This window comes from Plutella xylostella, chromosome 14 (assembly GCF_932276165.1).
Source record: "Plutella xylostella chromosome 14, ilPluXylo3.1, whole genome shotgun sequence".
Classification (NCBI taxonomy): Eukaryota; Metazoa; Arthropoda; class Insecta; order Lepidoptera; family Plutellidae; genus Plutella; species Plutella xylostella.
In genome coordinates, this window is record NC_063994.1 from 10,751,901 (window position 1) to 10,770,716 (window position 18,816).

At 39.7% G+C, this 18,816-nt stretch overlaps 1 protein-coding gene across 2 annotated transcripts in view; it reads right to left on the reverse strand.

Annotated features, from left to right (window-relative positions):
• Positions 1-18,816, reverse strand: part of LOC105380556 (GAS2-like protein 3) — a 65,912-nt gene that overhangs the window by 24,128 nt on the left and 22,968 nt on the right. The window contains exons 1-2 of one of the 2 annotated variants that reach the window (XM_048625502.1): positions 12,278-12,504; positions 5,664-5,706 (exon numbers count right to left, since the gene is read on the reverse strand). The gene's annotated coding sequence lies outside the window, so the exon portion shown is untranslated. Of the gene's footprint in view, positions 1-5,663; positions 5,707-12,277; positions 12,505-18,816 lie in introns of those variants that run through there. The other variant, XM_048625501.1, reaches the window with a different exon arrangement.

Here is an 18,816-nt window from a genome sequence, read left to right on the forward strand (position 1 = left end):
ACCAGCAACGGCAGGTGGTTCATTTGTAATTTCTAAGTCTGGAGTCGTAGAAGAACTATAATTTGTAACATTTTCAGTTCTATGTGTTCCTGTTTTCGACTAGACCGGTTCGTTGAATACAAAGTCAGGGTCAGCTATAGAATCATCTAAATCTTCGTACCTGATCTCAACTCCTCTGAATGTGTTTGATGTGTATGGTACTGGCTCCATGTATGGGGCATTGGTTGATCCCATTGCTTGAGAAGTCATCACCACACTTATGGTGCCTTCGTTTTCCTTTTGATTTTTACCGTGTATAAAGTATTAGACAAACTAAGCATAATCAATTTCAATTAATAAGTATTTATGAAAATATGCATGAGTTTATACTTTATACATATTGCAGTTAAACACTTACTTGCTATGGGACTTTAATCCTAGCTGAGCTAGCTGAGCTGCGCAAGTTCCACTAGCTTTTTTCTTCTTCCTAAATTCATTTTTAACAATAATTCACTTCACACAATATGAACGATTAAACGTACTGTTTAAAATAGAATCAAAGTTAAGACTGAAGCAAAATAACACTTATATCCCACAGGATTGTAAGAAAAAATATCGTGTAGGTACCTAACCACTTGTAGACCACCCGTAGTTGACTGCTGTTCAACAAAATTCTTTGAAGATATATTTTTTATTTAGTGGGTAGTAAGACACTTGAGAAACGGTGTTAAAATTATTAGGTACCTTATAACATAAGTCGTTCCTTATCGGCACAACGTGACTGTGGAGTGTTTGTTCCTTTTCACATAAGTTCACTTATGTTGTTTAGCCTGATTACAAATTGTTAGCTTTCAAAATGTTCATAAGGAACAATTTGAGACTTAGCTACTTATAATAGTGATTTGACATGTGTGTTTTAGTCCAGCTATGAGTCGAGCCAAAATAATGCCCCTGGCGATTAACAAAAAATATAGGAAAAAATGACTTATGTGCTTTAGTCTGCGGGCCCTTCAAATGTTATGCCTCGAGAATATAGGTAAGTATAAGCAGAGGTCGACACTGACACACCACCTCATAATATCATAGTAAAGAAAATACATTTCCATCGGTTTTGCGGAAGAAAGAAAGATAGGTGCAGTCAAATCAAGTGGTTTTGGTCAATTCAGTATGGTTGGCAAATTCCACCAATTACCCAAGGCATCTATCTACCCAAGATATTTACCTTAAAATATAACAAACGTAATAAAGCAGAAATTAGCAAAGCCAAAAACCTCAGAGAGCCAGGGAAAACAATTGGCATCATCAATCACTATCTCTGGCCTTACGTCTCGAGATCACTGATAGTTCAGAAAGCATATCGCGGATAGCCGCGTAGTGGCTGCATAATGTGATGATAATGTGCGATCAGAGCGTGATACAGCGCAGGAGATAGGCGCTAGTGAGATAGCCCCGAGAGTGTGTCAAGTGGAGTTAGGGCGCCTTCACACTAGGTCGCCAGCAGAGCGGCAGCAGCGCGACGACCGCTGTCCAACAACGTTTCTATGGAGAATAAAAAAAGACGCAAATTTGCCAAACTCGTAGTCGTTTTCAGCTTATATACATAAAACACTGTGCAACAGCTTGTATTAAAAAGATTATCACGTAATTTTCCATAGCGGCCGGCACCACGGCAGCTTGCGGTCCGGCGGCAGTCAGGAGGTCACTCTATATGAAGATAAACGAATTTTCAGAGCACTCCTACGCGAGCCCCGACTCTATCTCGTTGTATTAAACGTGCCGATTGCACGACAGCTCACGTTTGTTATTTTTTTTTGTCAGTCCAGAGACTCCAGAGTAATCCTACAGTGCAACATTTCGGCAGCACTACGCTGGCGACCTAGTGTGAAGGCGCTCTTAGCTGTACGAGAGCGGATCATGCGCCGTGACCAATAACAATCGTAATCGGATTGCTTTTATATCGCTTGTCATTAACCGCCAGTTAACTTGAATAAGATATCATGATGAAAGCTGTAATGTTTTGTTTACGCTTGCAATGTACCCTAAGTACGTATCGTGTTTTAATCACAACTTGTAGTATGTATAACTTTTCCTAAATAGAGTTTTTCAACATAATCTGTAATGGAACATGGATCTCGGTGGATAATAAACTGCTGGCGATCCATTACTGCATGATTTCCTCAATAAAGTTGGTATCCAAGTAATTATGTCGTAATGTCGGATATGAGACTTCCCACTTACACATCTTGGCAAATTGAGATTATAATTTAATTGCTTTACTCCTGGATTTAACTCAAGTACCACCTATGTTTTAGCACTCATAACATCGTTAAGTATTTCCTAATGATCGTAGTAGCTAAATATGTCATTTTATGCACTACCCTTGTTGATTTTTGTAAAGAATATATTATAAATCACTTTTTTTTGTAATTGTAGAACATTTTTAGGAAACTGACCTATCTCAAGCTTTACATCCGATAAATACCTACTACAGTCTGTTCAGAACATCCTATGCGTTTCCCAAAACACCCATTCGTAAAACATCAGTTTCCCAAAAAGACACTTCAGTAAACAACACCAATCAATCATTCGATCTCCAAGTCAGCTCAGCCCGTAGATACCAGCGCGCCGAGTGCGAGTCACGCAGCGCAGAGAAAGTGAGTCTAGTGAGTAATTAAATTAAACAAATTCGGTGCTGAGAGCCGAGACTCCGCGCTGAAAGCGGAACGGGTTGCGTCAGAGCACCAGGAGAGCATATAGGTGGCTAGCTCGTGTGACCAGGGTACCAGGGATCATGCAGGCGGCTAGCTCATGTTACCAGGGGACCAGGAAACCAGGGGAGTATGCGGGAGCTAGATAATGTAACCAGGGGACCAGGGAGCATGCGGGGCCTAGCCTAGATAATGTGGCTAGAGGACCAGGACACCATGTGAGGGCTAGCTAGTGTAACTAGGGGACCAGGAGAGTTGCAGCGGGTAGCTTATACGACCAGGGGACAAGGAGGGCATGCGAGGGCTACCGTATATGTATAGAGCAACCAGCAATGAGATGAGATAGACGGGAAAGGAGATCTAAAATCTGCAGACTGGTCTACTGTTGACCAGGGGACCATAGGAGAGCATGCTAGGGTTCCGTATACGACCAGAGCAAAAAGCGACGAGATAGAAGGGAAAGGAAGATAGGTGGGAGTGCAGCAGACTGTTCGAAGATAGAAAATAAATAATTTCTCGTAACTACCAGTACCAATATTAAAATAAATAATAGGCTTCCGATTTACGTCTTGAGTATTACAACAAACGATAAAATCTGTTACGCATATTGGATGGTGTGGTGTGGGTGTCGGATTAGCTAAGTAGATACTAAACTAACACTAACAATAGGTTGATGGCGATCTAACACTTTTCAACTGTGAATGCTGTGACACAATGTGTATTCGCAAGCCCATTCATGGGTCGAAGTTGCCGAAACCGGACGCTATACATGCAACGTAGGGACATCCAATCCAAAGCTAAGCCGATAAGCCTGAAGCAATTATTCAGGGTACGTGTAGAAAGTAGTTGTAACGACTATGGATTGTGTGACCTAATCCCCACAGATAAGGTCTAAAGCAAATGTTAGTGACGGATGTTGTAATAGTGTAATTGTATCTTATTCCTTTTCTGTTGTTGCGGTGGCGACCGCATCCTGTGGGTTCCGACTGGAAATAGAAAGTTTCTGGATGAGCTGTTACGGTCTATTTGTGATTGATTTGTCAATATCAATCAAACACACGCAATAATACCTATTATATAAGTCAACAAAATACACAAATGGGCATTAAAATGCCACTAATTGGTAGAACACTAAAGAAGAAGCTGCAAGTATGCAAATCGGAGTAATTTATCGCATCAACAGCGGCTCGCAGCGACACTGACCCAGAACTCGCGGCCCACAGCGAGCTAGATACAGACACAAACGATGCCATAACGCCGCGCTCACATTAACATAACAGTCGCCCCATTGTGTGCGACATCCACAACAAATAACCAGCGAGAAACAAAAACATCGATGAACTTACAAGTAAACAGTACGCGACTTATTGTAAGAAAGTGTTGGAAGGAATGTAAAAAGCTTGTTACAACAATCCCTTTATAAATTAAGTTTAGTTTTGACTTCCGGATGCTAAGTAGCCTTGTGAACCGTGAGTTTCACTTTCAGTAAACATGGACCATGAACGGACAAATGGCCAAACTTCTGTGAAAAATGACACCGATACATCATGTCAATCGCTCAACGTTCAAGACGATAATCCAAAACGCATTACCGCGCTGACAAGACTTGGATGAGTCAAGTCGAGTAATTAAAGTGGGCACTTATATCTGAACACACAGCTTAAGCACCATCTGTTACTGAAATAAACGCAAGACGAATGGGCCGAGGCGTGCAATTAGCCGGCCCTGTGGCTGGACCGCTCAATCGCCAATGAAAGCGAGATGCTCAATGATGGCAGGTGAGGTGGACGACGCTCCAGCAGACACCTTTTATAGCATAATACCTGAATAGCGAAAAAGAATAACGATAGAAGTAAAATAGTAACAAGTAGTATAAAATGTATGTAATTTTATTTATTTTATACAGAGGGTCTGCGGATAACAAGATCTACTTGATAAATCCGAAAGGCCACCGAATATGCTATTTTGAGAAAAACACCGCTTCAATACGTTTTATTTATCCTATAAAATGGATATAAAAATTAAGGAGGTACCAGGACTTAATACAACAGGCATCGTGAACAGTGTAAAGGCTATCGCCGGCGCGGCGATATGCAAATACCTCGCTGGTGGTCCTCAATTACTACAATCTGCTCACTCGCCGTATTCGGACGAGCAGATTGCGATCATTCCGCGGCTTTTATTTATTTTATTTAATTATTGCCACCAGTAATTGAAGCTATCCGTCTTCGCCGTACGGTCGCCGAAATGAGCCGTGATTATTTTTAACAACACGCGCTCGTGTGTGGTGCCCTGGTAGCTGGGGGCTTGTCGATTGCAGACGCGATTGTATTTGGTCATCAAAATGTTAAAACTTCAGCTTTGATCTCTCATGTTTGATTCGTGGTTACTACAGGTGGTTACTAAATGTTTTGAAGGCTTCGAGATTCATTTATAGATATAACATTAACGTGATTTAATACTAATTACCGAAGAACAGTTCACTTCTAGTAAATAAGTAAATCTATTCATATCATCTCGTGATGACATCCGGGTCCCAGCCATTCAACTGCGACCATAAACGATATTCACGAAACCACCATAAATAATAACGTCCACTCATTACAAGCAGACGAGGCGAGGCGAGGTCGCATGCCGTGGGTGGCTGTAATGCGAGTCTCTCAGGTGGGATCCCCGGGGTATTACCCTCAGGAGAGGTAAAAACAAAAGTCAGGAAGTGATCGTTAGAGCTGATGCCGGAATTAACGCATTAGGTCCAACTCATTACGATGAGAGGAACCGACATTAGATGGCAAGAAAAAACGTTTAAATTGTCCTCGAGGAAATTGATTTTAAATCCATGATCTTTTTGCTGCCAACAGGCAAGTCGGCGAGCTAACCTGTTTAGATATGAAAGATTTATGAGATGAATCGTTTGATAGGAAACACCAACGATAATAATTGTTTTATTAAGTAGAAGGTGTAGTACTTGCTTACCTATTATCTAGAGCATGTCGCGAACTCCTCCAAGTATTGTAAACTGTAACAAAACACAAAGTAACATTAGTACATTCCACATGTACATGTAGGTACAAATAAACAAATATTTCTGTAGGCGGATACCGAAAAGAAAAAGTGGACTCAGCAATAGAAGATAATGAGGAGCTGTGGACATTACCGCAAGTGTTCGGATTATCTAACCGTTAAGTTCGCCCCGCCCGCCATTACGGTGAAAATCGAATTCCGATCAGTGCGTATTAACTGGTCACGGTTTTTGATCGAGTGTATCATTAAATCAGTTTAATGACTCAAGGTCCATGTAAATATCTGCACGGGACACTCGTCACTTTCTCTCGAGAACTGCTTCTGTGACAGCCGCCGCGTGCATTCATCCTTGCCATGAATACAGGTTCTGTTTACATCGACTTAAAATCCCAAGCTTTGATTGATCAAGTTCACTTGTCATGTCTTTAAAGCGCAATGCTAGTTGCTATTAAACCAGCACTTGCAATCAATCACGCAATCGTCAACATAAACGGAATGAACAATCGCGTAAAATCTATGCATTTGTAATGAATGATTCATGCGGCGTCATAGTTTCGAAACTTATCACAAGTCAGCACAAGCTGATAAATTGTTAATAGCTTTTTGACCGCATACTCGCAGCTCAGCTGTAATCGAATAGGAAAAGCATTCAGCTAGTTATTGAGGCTGCGTTTTGATCTGAGTCATTGAAGGGATAATGGACGATAACAAGAAGAAAGTAAATAGATTATGCGTCAGTCACAAGCGGCATTTGACCCGTGTATCGTGGAACACAATGGCCGAATTTCCCTGATCAGCGGAAGTATGAGCGCTGTGTGAGGCATGGATAATGACATTGGTACTCGAAGCCATCAGCGGCGTAGATCCGCATGTCACGGCGGTGTTTGCTCGGCCCACGCGCGCCCACAGCTGCTGCTCACTAGTTAAAGTGCCCATCCTAGTGGACGACACGTTTTCTAACACTTATGTTTTGTTTAGGAGTATCGCACATTTGAGTAAACGTAACTTTACATACTGTAGTAGGAATGTATAACAATGTCTCAATGTATATGGAACGCTATGGTTTGAATTCGGATTCACTTGGACACCATAATCTACTCCCAAGAGATTTTAAACTGGAACGGATCAAAGAAATTACACCGCGTAAGTACTAGTAATAACCGAAAAACCAGTCAACCTTTATGTAATGGAAACGGACAACATTCAGTTTGCCTTGACCGTGGCGCCGGCTCCCACCGATCAGGACAAGCCAACGAAAGTGAAAACCAATAACTGCCACTCGATCACATCACTGCTGGATATACCAGGGCATCAGGGTATGACAGGAGTGAGAACAGACATACCTTTGTATTCGACTGAAGAGGACGACGGATGGTGGGCGAAACACAACAATAGCACGAATGTTGACTATTGTCGAGGATGTCACTTGAGCAACTCGTAATGTTGATGTATTTCGAAGTGCACTGTTGGTTGAAGTTGGCATTCTCAGTAGATGACTAATGTACAAGTCAATAACTTGGTGAGGGTGATTATCGAGTCTGTGACCAACACGAGAGCTTGTCACTGTGGTGAAAGGATTGGCCAGACTGATTAATTGTTTGTAAATGGTAATATATCCTAAGGTCCTCAAAGACGTAAGAGCTATTTATCCTAGAATAAAAGGTAATGAGTATTTACGTGATGAACCTTAATAAAAACATTATCTTTGCCAGATGCTTTATTCGAAACAAGCTCGTTAGGAAAAGTACATTGGAATTGTAAATTATTACGTAGCAATTCTAGTTTTTGCTCGGAGAAATTGTGATGGCATAAAATGCAACTACCCAGTGCCTCGTAGAACAAAGAAAACATTATTATATTTGAGCGGACACGACTCGCGGTGGCTACTGCATAATTCAATATTGAGATTGCAAGTCGCGCGTGCGCCGCCGCCATAGACTATGATTTATAACCCGTGACTGTAAGGTCAGCGCTGCGACGTGACATATGGAAATGGAATTTCACTTTCTTTCTACGATTATTCACTTTTACGTCAAGGGTTTATGTAAAAGCTTTGGTATTTTTCCGTTTATTTACTTAGCTTTTGTTCTAAATTTACTTCATACTCAAAAGTATCATAATATAAGCTACCATGTCTCATAAGCATCGGCAAGCAACAAAAACGTATCTCCACTCTATGAAACCGTTAAACAAGTTTTAAGAGACCCACCATTAAAAAATTACAACAAAAAACTCTTAATCTCTCTTCCATTCCAGTGCACTCAGGTACTAGGGCAACATAACTGTTGAGGAGCAGGCGATGATGCAAGGCGATCCGCGCGTCACGCCCGTGACGGCACACAACTGACGACCAAGTCGGAGATAACTGTACCGTGTGTAGCATCAGCCGTGGTCAGTATGCTGCAGTCAGACAGCGCGTGCTAGGTATTCCCATGCCTCGGTGCGTCTTTTAGTGCCTCATAATTGTCTAGCTATCTATAAGTAAGTAATTATCTTGATTATGATAGGATGGTTTTAGGAGAGGCTCGTGACAATAATGAGATAGATTTGGTTACAGGACGCACTTTCCGAAACGCGCTTGATCTACCAGAATAAAAAAATATCGATTCAGTCAGCCTTATCATTAAGACTTAGTTTATTAATATTTCATTGATTACAAGTCGTTGAACTGAGCCGTCCTATAAACCCAAAAACTAGAATGTATGATGAGGCAACTTCAGGAGTTTAGGCTTTCCTAGATCTGAATATGTAATGAAGGTGAACGAATTCGGTTATGAATCGAAACAATAACTTGTAATTGGGCACTTGTTGCCACAACCGGCCATTGTGAGTGAGACGTAGACGCCATAATATGCAAGTACGCGAGGATAATCGAAATAATTAGTTTCATTTTAATTCGTCCGGCTACCCGGCGAATTGTTGAGACAAAATTTAATAAGTAACATGATCGAAGGGTATCACGTTGTCAAAACCAAACAACGATTGCAAGAATTAAATCTTTAAATTATAATTGATTATCCGATAATAAAGTTATAAGATAATCCTAACGTTCGCTGATGATGAGTTCAATAGTTTGATTATATGTATAGATATGCGGAAACTACTAGAATCAGAGAAAGTATGTGTGCAATAAGTTTATGCTCCATATTCTCTCGTTGCACAATAATTATACCTCCATCGTCCAGCGGCGCTGGAACACACCACGCCGGTAAACAACCTAACAGGTCTGATTATGTTTATGTTATGTGCTGAATAATAATCACATAACAACCCGTATCTTCTTTAACTTACAAAAAAACAAAAACATTAAAGTAAGTCATTAGTGAAATTGGAACTTTTTGTGCTATTATTATGTTGCTATAGAAGAAATGTAACCATCATCATCAAAAACTTCAATCATGTTTATTGCAAACAAATAAAGATATTGGTAATTAAGTGGAATAAGTGAAACCATCACAGGACCGTCGAATCTTGCCAAATCCTGATGCCGAAGCGACCTATACGTTGCATATACCTGCAGGTTGTTGCAAAAAGGGTATGCTCAGCCGAAAGGGGGTGACTCAAGGGAAGAATGAATATTTTTTTTTGTGAATTTCCAAACCTCGTAGAACAAAAGTTGTTCCGAATGACCCCTCGAGTCACCCCCTTTCGGCTTAGTACTTATACTTACCATTTTTGCAACACCCTGTATTACAGAAAATTTTAATCGACACAAAATAATAGCGAAAATTTCTTATGTGTAAGTCACATAAGTCATAACACTCATGTATTATTTTACGAGTAGGTGCGACGATACGGCCGCTCTGTGTACGCCTCTATTCCACAATTACTGTGAAGGTTTAAATAATGTGCATACAATTATTTCTGTAGATAATTGTAAGAGCGGGCCCTGATAGAGAAACTGCCTCGTTAGTGTGCTCACTGACCACCGACTCACTCGCCGACCAGCCACCGACCACTAGACCACTTTCATTGCCATTGTAGTGAAACTGAAACTATTGCCAAATATACGGAATGAAAAATACAATCTACAGGGAAAATGGAGAATTACTGTTTGTAGCATTGTAGCAGTCCGGAGCAATATGGATTACAAAGATGGCATACAAAGGATGACCATCATTTATTTCAAAACTCATACAACATCACAATCACAAACATGCATGAACTTTTCATGAATCGGGTTTCGGTTACCTACCCATTAAGATATCACTTTTCACAATAGTGTTTGAACTACCGCTGAAATTCTTTTTTGTAATTTCACGTGACAAACAATAACAATACAATGCTGTAGTATGTGCAATGTGCATAACTTGTATTTTAATCTGTGCATTGCAGCGCAGCAAATGGAATGAAATGAGTAGATTAGTGCGCAAAAATGCCGCGCATGTGAAAGCGGACGTGTACGCGCTGTGCGCGTGGTGTGTGCGCCTGCGCATGCGACCAACATCCATCATTCAGTACCGAGATTGATAACAATAAAGAAAAATTAGTAATTAGCGAGATTCCGGAGTCAACTCAGACCACCTTTAAGCCGCGGGCTCCGTTGTGGTCAACTTTTGGATTTGATAAGTACTTTGATAGTCGTCTCGACCTATCATCATTGTGACTGGTACACGGGCTCATTTACGATCGTCAGTCCGTAACCGTCAACTGCTGGACATAGGCTCTACAAAGGAGTGCCACACCATAGCGGTATGTCTTCATTTACGCATCCATTGTTATAGAAGTGAATTCCTTATCCTTAAAATCGATTCCCCAAACCGCACTGAACCTAGTTACTAGTTATTATTCTGTGACTGAACTTTACACACACAATAACTGACACCGACCCCCAACTGCCGTCTTCCACAGCTGTCGCGAGTTCGAATCCTGGCAAGAACAAGTAACAGTGCGATACTGCAGCCGCCTCGGCCATCCCAATGAAAGTTGAATGTCGACTCAACTTATGTTTACCTTGTAAACCATATTTTAGTGGTTTTAATTCGACCCGTTCAGCAGGCTCGTGCATCGATTCGATCCATTGTTCCGATGTTATTGGTCGATTCTCGCCGCGTTGTATAATCGGATCGGACGTGACCGATCCGAAAACATCGATTTTGAGCTCCGACCTTCGGCGATATAGTTTTACTCAAGTTTTAACGCGCGTTTAAAGCACATTTAAAGTGTTAATTTCGTCGCGGTAGTTCGATTGTTCTCGCACATTTGGACTGAGGTCGTGAAATATTTTATTGTTTAATTAACAAATTAGGGGCTAATTAGTAATATTGAGTGTTTAATAATGATGTCATTACATTGGGTTGTGACGGCCGCTTCTAATTGGGAATTTAATAAATTAACGATTGTCAATATTAGATACCTTCTAAAAACAGCTTAAAGATATTCTAAAGAATATGACCCAATAAATGAATCAATTGCTCAGAATTTAAAATATATTTACTAAACAATTACCATATACCATATACCTCTTTACACAAAGATCATTATCATAGAATGATTTATCGTGGGAATATGGTTGGTTTATTTATGGTTTATGGTAGTTGTAAAAACATGGGAAATGTTAATTAAAAAAAAAAACTAAATACCACCCTAGTTAGGTACTTAACTACTTATACTGTAAGTATATCACACTTAGGTACCTTCATTGATAGGATCGTATCATATTAAAAACGTAAATCAAAGAAAATCGTCACTTGAGATGTTTGCTGTAGGAGTCGACTCGATCAGTGCAAATATTGTTTCAAAGACTTAGTGGAAAGTCGTGCAATCCACACATAGTTGATTCAGGCCTTAGTGGTGAATACATAGAAGCTATTTTCCTTTTCCATAACCGTGACCGTGTATTATAGTTTGATCTGAGCAATAAAACTGTTATCAGCAAATATTGTGATGAGGAAGGAGATAAGGGATGTTATCTCCACTCGCGGTGGAAATCTGCACAGATTGAAGGTTGCGGGAGTTTGTCTCTGTTCCTACGTCATTCTCAATGCGGGGAAATGTTTTTTGATAAACTTAGCTGCTGACACGCATTCATTACATAAATAATTAACTACGTATAGTATGGGTATGGGCTATATTATTATATTGTATTAGGTAGGCAGATCTGTGTTGATCTGCAAAAATTGTTTGAGTAAGAACCGACACGCATATTTGAACCATCATCAGTGGCCACAGCATCTTAACTGATGATAGTTACAGCATATCCAGAGGAGTCACTAGGTGGAGGATGTCACACCACATCAATTCCTGTGGCTGTGAATTCTAATCGCACGACACTCCTTCCCGCAGAGATCGCAGGTGAATTGCGAAACCGCACAAGGTACTTGAATAAGACCTCCAAAAATCTACCCAATCACTTATCAATTATGATCCTCAAAAAACTATGTCCTTATGTTTTTCCTTTGATTTACATGCCTAAAAGTGGGAACATATTTATTTACAGCATAAAACATCGCTGATACAAAAACAAACACCCAATAAATTCCAACCAAAAGAAAATCCCGGGCCCGAAAAATTACAGGACCCGTGAGCCTGGACCGGGACCTCAAAATCGATTACAGGAAACTCACCTTTTCCCCTTCACCGCACTGAACTTACACTTCACTTGCACTGCGGCTTCCTGCGCCGACTATTTCAGTCACAAAATTGTAAAAAGACGAGAGTATTATGCACGAGCGTAGTTCCAACACCGGTGTTGTGTTTTGTTTGTGCGGACGCGGCGCGCGGGAGGGAGCCAGGCGCGCACTGACGGCGGGACTGGACCAGCGAGGAGCGCGGGCCGCGGCGCACTGACAGCTGACAGCCGCCGCCATGTGGCGTGGTGAGGGCAGTCGGGAGGGACACAGGAACTATATGGTTTGCGGACTTTATGTGGTTGAAGCGCTGCTGATCTGTTGCGTTGGGTTGATGGCACATTGGAAATGACCTTTTCATTAATATTTAAAGTGTTGAAAAAATCGTATCAAGCATAACAATTTCGTGAAAAAAATTACTTACTATACTAAATAGTCACATAAGCAACAAAAAAGTTTTTGTAGAGGAGAATATATTTAATTACAAAATTTTAAAAGACCTACAACAATAGGTTATAAAGAATGACCTAAGTCACTATATAAATAATCATCATAACTATGTACTTAATGTAATCCCGGTACCTGGGGTAAGAAAATTGCCGTCGAGTAAGTTAGGCAGTTGACGTCAAAACCCGGCACGATTAAAAATGCCGACACATCATGAAAGTAAAAGTTGTACACGTTTAAATATCAGATGCAGTATGCAAAGCAAATCTTAATTTATAATCCGTGTGACAGACTTGTGTAGTTGTAGACACGACACAAGCTGTTGTTCCCTTATAAGGAGCTCATTTAAATAAATAAAAACTCGTCGAATACCAAATAAATAAAACCGTATTAAGTAATTTCAGAAAATGTGGATCAAGATTTTTTTATTAATTTGATTAATCATCGACTTTACGATTTATGGATTTACCGTAATAAAATGACCTACTTATAAAAACTGGATTCATGATATAGATTTTCAAGATTCTAAGATTTATAGTTGACATTTCTAGTTACATAAGGCTGTTCGGTTTATACAATGTATATGTAAATAATTATAATAGAAGAACCTTCCTACAGTAAAACATGTAGGTAATTTAAAAATAACAAAAAAAACCGGCCAAGTGCGAGTCGGGCTCGCGCACAAAGGGTTCCGTAGCAGCAAATATAATAAACTTTTCAGTGTAAGCACAATAACTTAACCAAAATTACAGTTAAATCAACCTATCTCAAAAACTATAAGAGATACTTTGATCAAACCAAAAATCGTTGAAAGAGTTAATTAGCATGCATCACCTCTATTTTTTTTAGAATTTTATACCCCGTAGTTTTAAAAATAGAGGGGGGGGGACATACTTTTTACGACTTTGAGAGCTGATATCTCAAAAACCGTTCACTTTAAGAAAAATGTTTTTTAGAAAACTTTATATCATTTTAAAAGACCTTTCCATTGATACCCCACACGGGTATGTACATCGAAAAAAAAATTTTCATCCCTCAGTTACATGTATGGGGGGCCCCACCCCCAATTCTTTTTTTTACTATTTAGTGTCATATTTTTGTAGCGGTTCATACAACACATATTCCCATCAAATTTCATCACTGTAGTACTTATAGTTTCCGAGTAAATCGGCTGTGACAGACGGACAGACGGACAGACGGACAGACGGACATGACGAAACTATAAGGGTTCCGTTTTTGCCATTTTGGCTACGGAACCCTAAAAATACTATCCCGACCAGACAAATTGGTCCTTTACTGCTTAAATTATCCACAGCATCTGCAGTGGAGAAAACTCCCTCTGTAACCATCCTTCTCCCTCTGTCACCCTCACCGCGAGTGCGACAGAGACAGCAGGAGTCCAAATATCACCCTCAGGAGGCAGACTGAGGAATAATTCACAAAACAATCAATAGCAAGTTTTCACACGGCCCGGAGTAACGGGGGTAGTTTAGTTTACTATGCAAATTAGGATTACTACTTAATTGGCAGTTTTATCTCACTTCTCGTAGGTATATGTCACATGATGATAAGATTTAGGGATGATAATGGACATCTAACCCTATCTTTTCCTTCACTACTACCAAATATATTGCAATGAACTTCTCTCCCGTGTAGTAAACAGGCACATGTAGGTAGGTAAGTACTTTATTATTCTGTTCATACTATTAGAAATAGTTCCACGCTTATCGTATTGGGCAACTTAAGCAGTTATGAAAATAAAAATAACATAATTTAAATTAAAAGCCCCGAATAGTAAAAATAATCAGTGACATATCTGCGTGAAGTAATGAATGTGTGCTCTTGAACTGAACAAGCTGGCTGATCGTGGGAATGCGACGACGGTTCAGGGGGTCACTCTATCTATATGACGAAAAAAAAAGTTTCAAGTCACAACTCTATCTCGTTGTAGGTACTAGGGCATGCAATACCGCAATACCGGTATTGCGTAATACCGGGATCCCGGCAAAATCCACGCTTTTTTCAATACCGGTATTGAAAGTTAATACCGGAATCGGACATTTTTAGGCTATAAATCAAGCGATTAAGATATAGTTAGCCTTGTGCTCCTATATACTATGAAAGTGCACTTGTTTTCAACCGTTACATGCGGTTTTTGGCCTTTGGAAACCTACTTATTGTCCATGCATTCTAAAATTTTAACTCTAATACTCAATTCTCGTAAAAATATTACATCATACACAATTTAATTGCTTTTTCTTGTTGTATTTTGCCCTACACGACCTTTAAACAAAATATATGCCATTTATAACAAGGAAGTCTAATACCGGTATTAATACCGGGATCCCGGTATTGAAAATATTACCGGTATAACATGCCCTAGTAAGTACTAAATGTGCCGACTGCACGAAATCTCTCGATCGTTCGTGTTTCTTCAGTATAGAGTAACCCTCCAGTTTCAGGGTTCACTTCAACACGACGGTATTAACGTTATCTTAACGTTTTACGTTTAGTTAGACCTTTTCCATAATAATTAATGACCTACTAGTTGGGTGCCGTTGAAGTAGTTTTTTTTAAATTTTTTAGGTGTACGTAGGTAAGGTTAAAAGACTTATTTTAACTTTGTATTGTATGTATCAACTCTCGGAAATTGTTAGGTTTCAGATTAGGCATTATATGGTTTAATTGTCTGGAAATGCTACCTTCTACAATCCATTTATAGTTATACTCCGACTTACCAATCACCCTGTATATAATATCTAATCTACCCCAATTAAACCATTTTGAAGTGGCACAAATTTAAACAGAAACAAAATATAATAAATGTCACTATTCGTTCTCATGAAACTGAAGCCATCTAACTCATTATAACGAGGACTATGGACTACAGATGAAGTTTAAATGAATATTTTGTATCGACTGTGTATGAGAATGACATCATACAAAGTGACGTAGCAACGAACATTATTATCAGTACTTACCAAGTATGCTAATAAAGATGATATTATAAAACATAATGATACATTACAACAAGATAAGTAGATTTTTAAGAAAGTGGTACGATTTCGATAAGATATTAAATTATTTAAAAGCCGAGACAGTTTTAATGTTTTAATCTAGATTCTGCGATGTGAATGACTTTCTTTTTATCTGTATCCTAGATTACAGCTGCCTAGTTTACACCTCACACCTATTGTTTGTGTAGATTTTTAGGAATTAAACTTACAAAACAGAAATGGGAGCCATTTACGGCTACAGTGAGAGATAACTTAAAGGAAGCTTTACAATTAGAATTCAAAAGATGAAACCAACATTCTCTAAACATTTATGTAAACGCATTCATTGCATCCATATTTGTTTTTGCTGGGCTAAAACCGAACTGGCTTTTAAGTATAGTTGTGGGCACATCACGACGTGGCTGAAAGGGTTCTTTAACCGCGACACGTAAACATTTGCGTGGAGTCGAAGCCGGGAACGGACATTTCGCGGAATGCCCGTTTTGGACCAACACTTGACTATTTACCTCTACAGGGTTTTGCAAAAAGGGTATACTAAGCCGAAACCTATGGAAAATTAATAAAAATTTTCGCGTTTTTTGAAATTCTAATTTCATTTTCGGCATTTGTTGCTAAAATATAACATAAACTTTAATTTGAATCGCGTCATAGTAACTACGTCGATAATGACACAAATGTTCTCGACCAACTACAAACCAATTTTAGAAGCATCGCTTCATCTTATTCAAAGACAAAAACATTAACATTTTATCATTTTGATACGTCACCAGTGTAAAGCGAGCGTTATCTCACTTTGTATTGATAGCGTATCGTTATTTATACCTATCACGCCATGCAGTTTTAGTACTTTGGCCTCGTTGCACCAACAAGCGAGCGCCATCATCCGACCCATCACGTCCCCACTGCTGGGGCACGGATCTCCTTCCATTGAAGGAAAGGTTTAGGCCTAGTCCACCACGCTGGCCAAGTGCGGGTTGGTGGACCCCAACACAAGCAAGCTTGTGCTGAGATAGGTGTCGGGTAAGTGGGCAAACCCGACTATCTGATGTTTTCAAGCCGCCCGAAGGCCTTACTAGGCCAAGGTCTAGGACTAGGACTAGGTTTAACGACTGCTGCCGAAGCAGCAACCGGGACTCACGGCTTAACATGCCGTCCGAAGCACGGAAGCGTCCAGAAAAGAACCACTCGAAATCGGTCACCCATCCAATGACTGACCGTGCCAGTTGTTGCTTAACCTCCTGAGGCCTACTACGTACGCTTCGAGCGGCATGTAGATTTTAATAGAAATTCTTGATCTTTGGTTATTATATGAAGTATCAATTGAGTGCGCAAGTGAGAACATTTGCTCAGCTGGTCCAACACACATTATGCGATAATGCGATCTATGGAATGTTTCTTAAAAACAATAAGTTGATATTTAGACAGTACTGAATCATTTGAAGCAGATTTCATAATCACTAATAATAATAACAGACCAGCAGCTGTAGAAACCTCCAGTCGTACACACGATAATAATTACTTGCGATACTAAATTATACTTTACCCACTCCGTTTTAAATCGAAACACACCACACCATACCTGAAAAAATACAAAGTCATATTATTATGTAGGTACTTTACTTACTTGTTTAGTTATGTTAATACATAATAAATTAAAATGATTGATCTCGTTTGTCATTTATTTTGAGGAGACTGAAACCCTCTTTAGGGTACTCATTATGGGTATCTATAGTCGTATGTCTCTCAATAGATAGTCGGGGTTATATTGCGGTGCTCTCCCTCTCCTCATTACAGCAGTTGAAGTCGTCTGAGTGGTCTCGCTGTTTGTCATCAACCCACAACGTGAGGGCAGGAAGGCTCTAGCTTGATAACTTAAGAACAAACGGGAACTGGCATGCAATCAATAGAGTCGTGGTTAGCGCAGCAACGCTCCGCAAGGTAGAGTTACCCCCAGGTACTAGGGTGAATGGGGCTAACATACAGTGCCCATGAATATATACCTTAGATGTACCTATAAAGTCGATAGATAAGTTTTTACAGCTTTAAACAGGTGGATATTGTAAAAACAACCTAGAACACAACATTAAATGTGTAGATCTAATACTTATACATATTATGTTAAGTTATGAATAAGTACATCACTTCGCATATTTTGATGATTCATTTCAATAACATTCAAAGAATAAATAGTTTAATTTTATCAAAGAAATTCCGAAAAGAATTGATTTGACCGACGCAAACAAAGTTAATCTTATTGAGTAATCGCCTGGTACCTGGTATCTTCACGCCACATATACCTAGCCCATTCCGCTTACTGCACCGCTGAATATGAAAAGTTTACTATGTGGTGAGCGATGCTTTCATCTTCAGGCCAAAAATATGATTCCTTTTAACACTGAGGGGTTTACTTCTTAGTATTAACGGATATTTTGGTATGTTTGTTAGTTTTGTTATGCAAGCATCACAAGCAACGTTTGAACTTCGCTATAAAGTTCACAGCCTGTGATAAAAACTGTTCATATGACATCTGATACGTTAATTGCATTAAGTGGTATCGTTAAACATTATGTAATTGCCTATCTATATCTATAACTATATAATTTACCAGCAAAGCGTCGTCGAGCCAATAAAGTGGGCATTGTGTTCCAGTGAAAGCTCGTAGTAATTGCGGCAGGATGCGGGCGTACCACAGGGGTCTATACCGGGGCCCCTATTATTTCTACTTCCTCTTAATACACTGCCGATTATTATCATTCCCGATACTACTTCCTACTCGAAAAACACTCTTAAGTAATCGCTGCTCCATTAGGAAGCGAAGAAGGAAATGATTAATGACAATATGAGTTCGTGGCTGCTTTAAACGCAACGCTGCGCTGACCGCCGAAACTCACTTACCGGTGGCCGTAAATATTTGAAGATAGTATTGAACCAAATAAGACGTTCCATTTATTTAATGGAGAATAGTCTTTATGAGTGGAGTATAAGGTGGTTCATGGAGGTAGTGGTACATTGGCGGGTGTAAATATAGCCCTGTGTCCAAGGGCGTACCCAGGTAGGGGCAGGGGGGGGCAG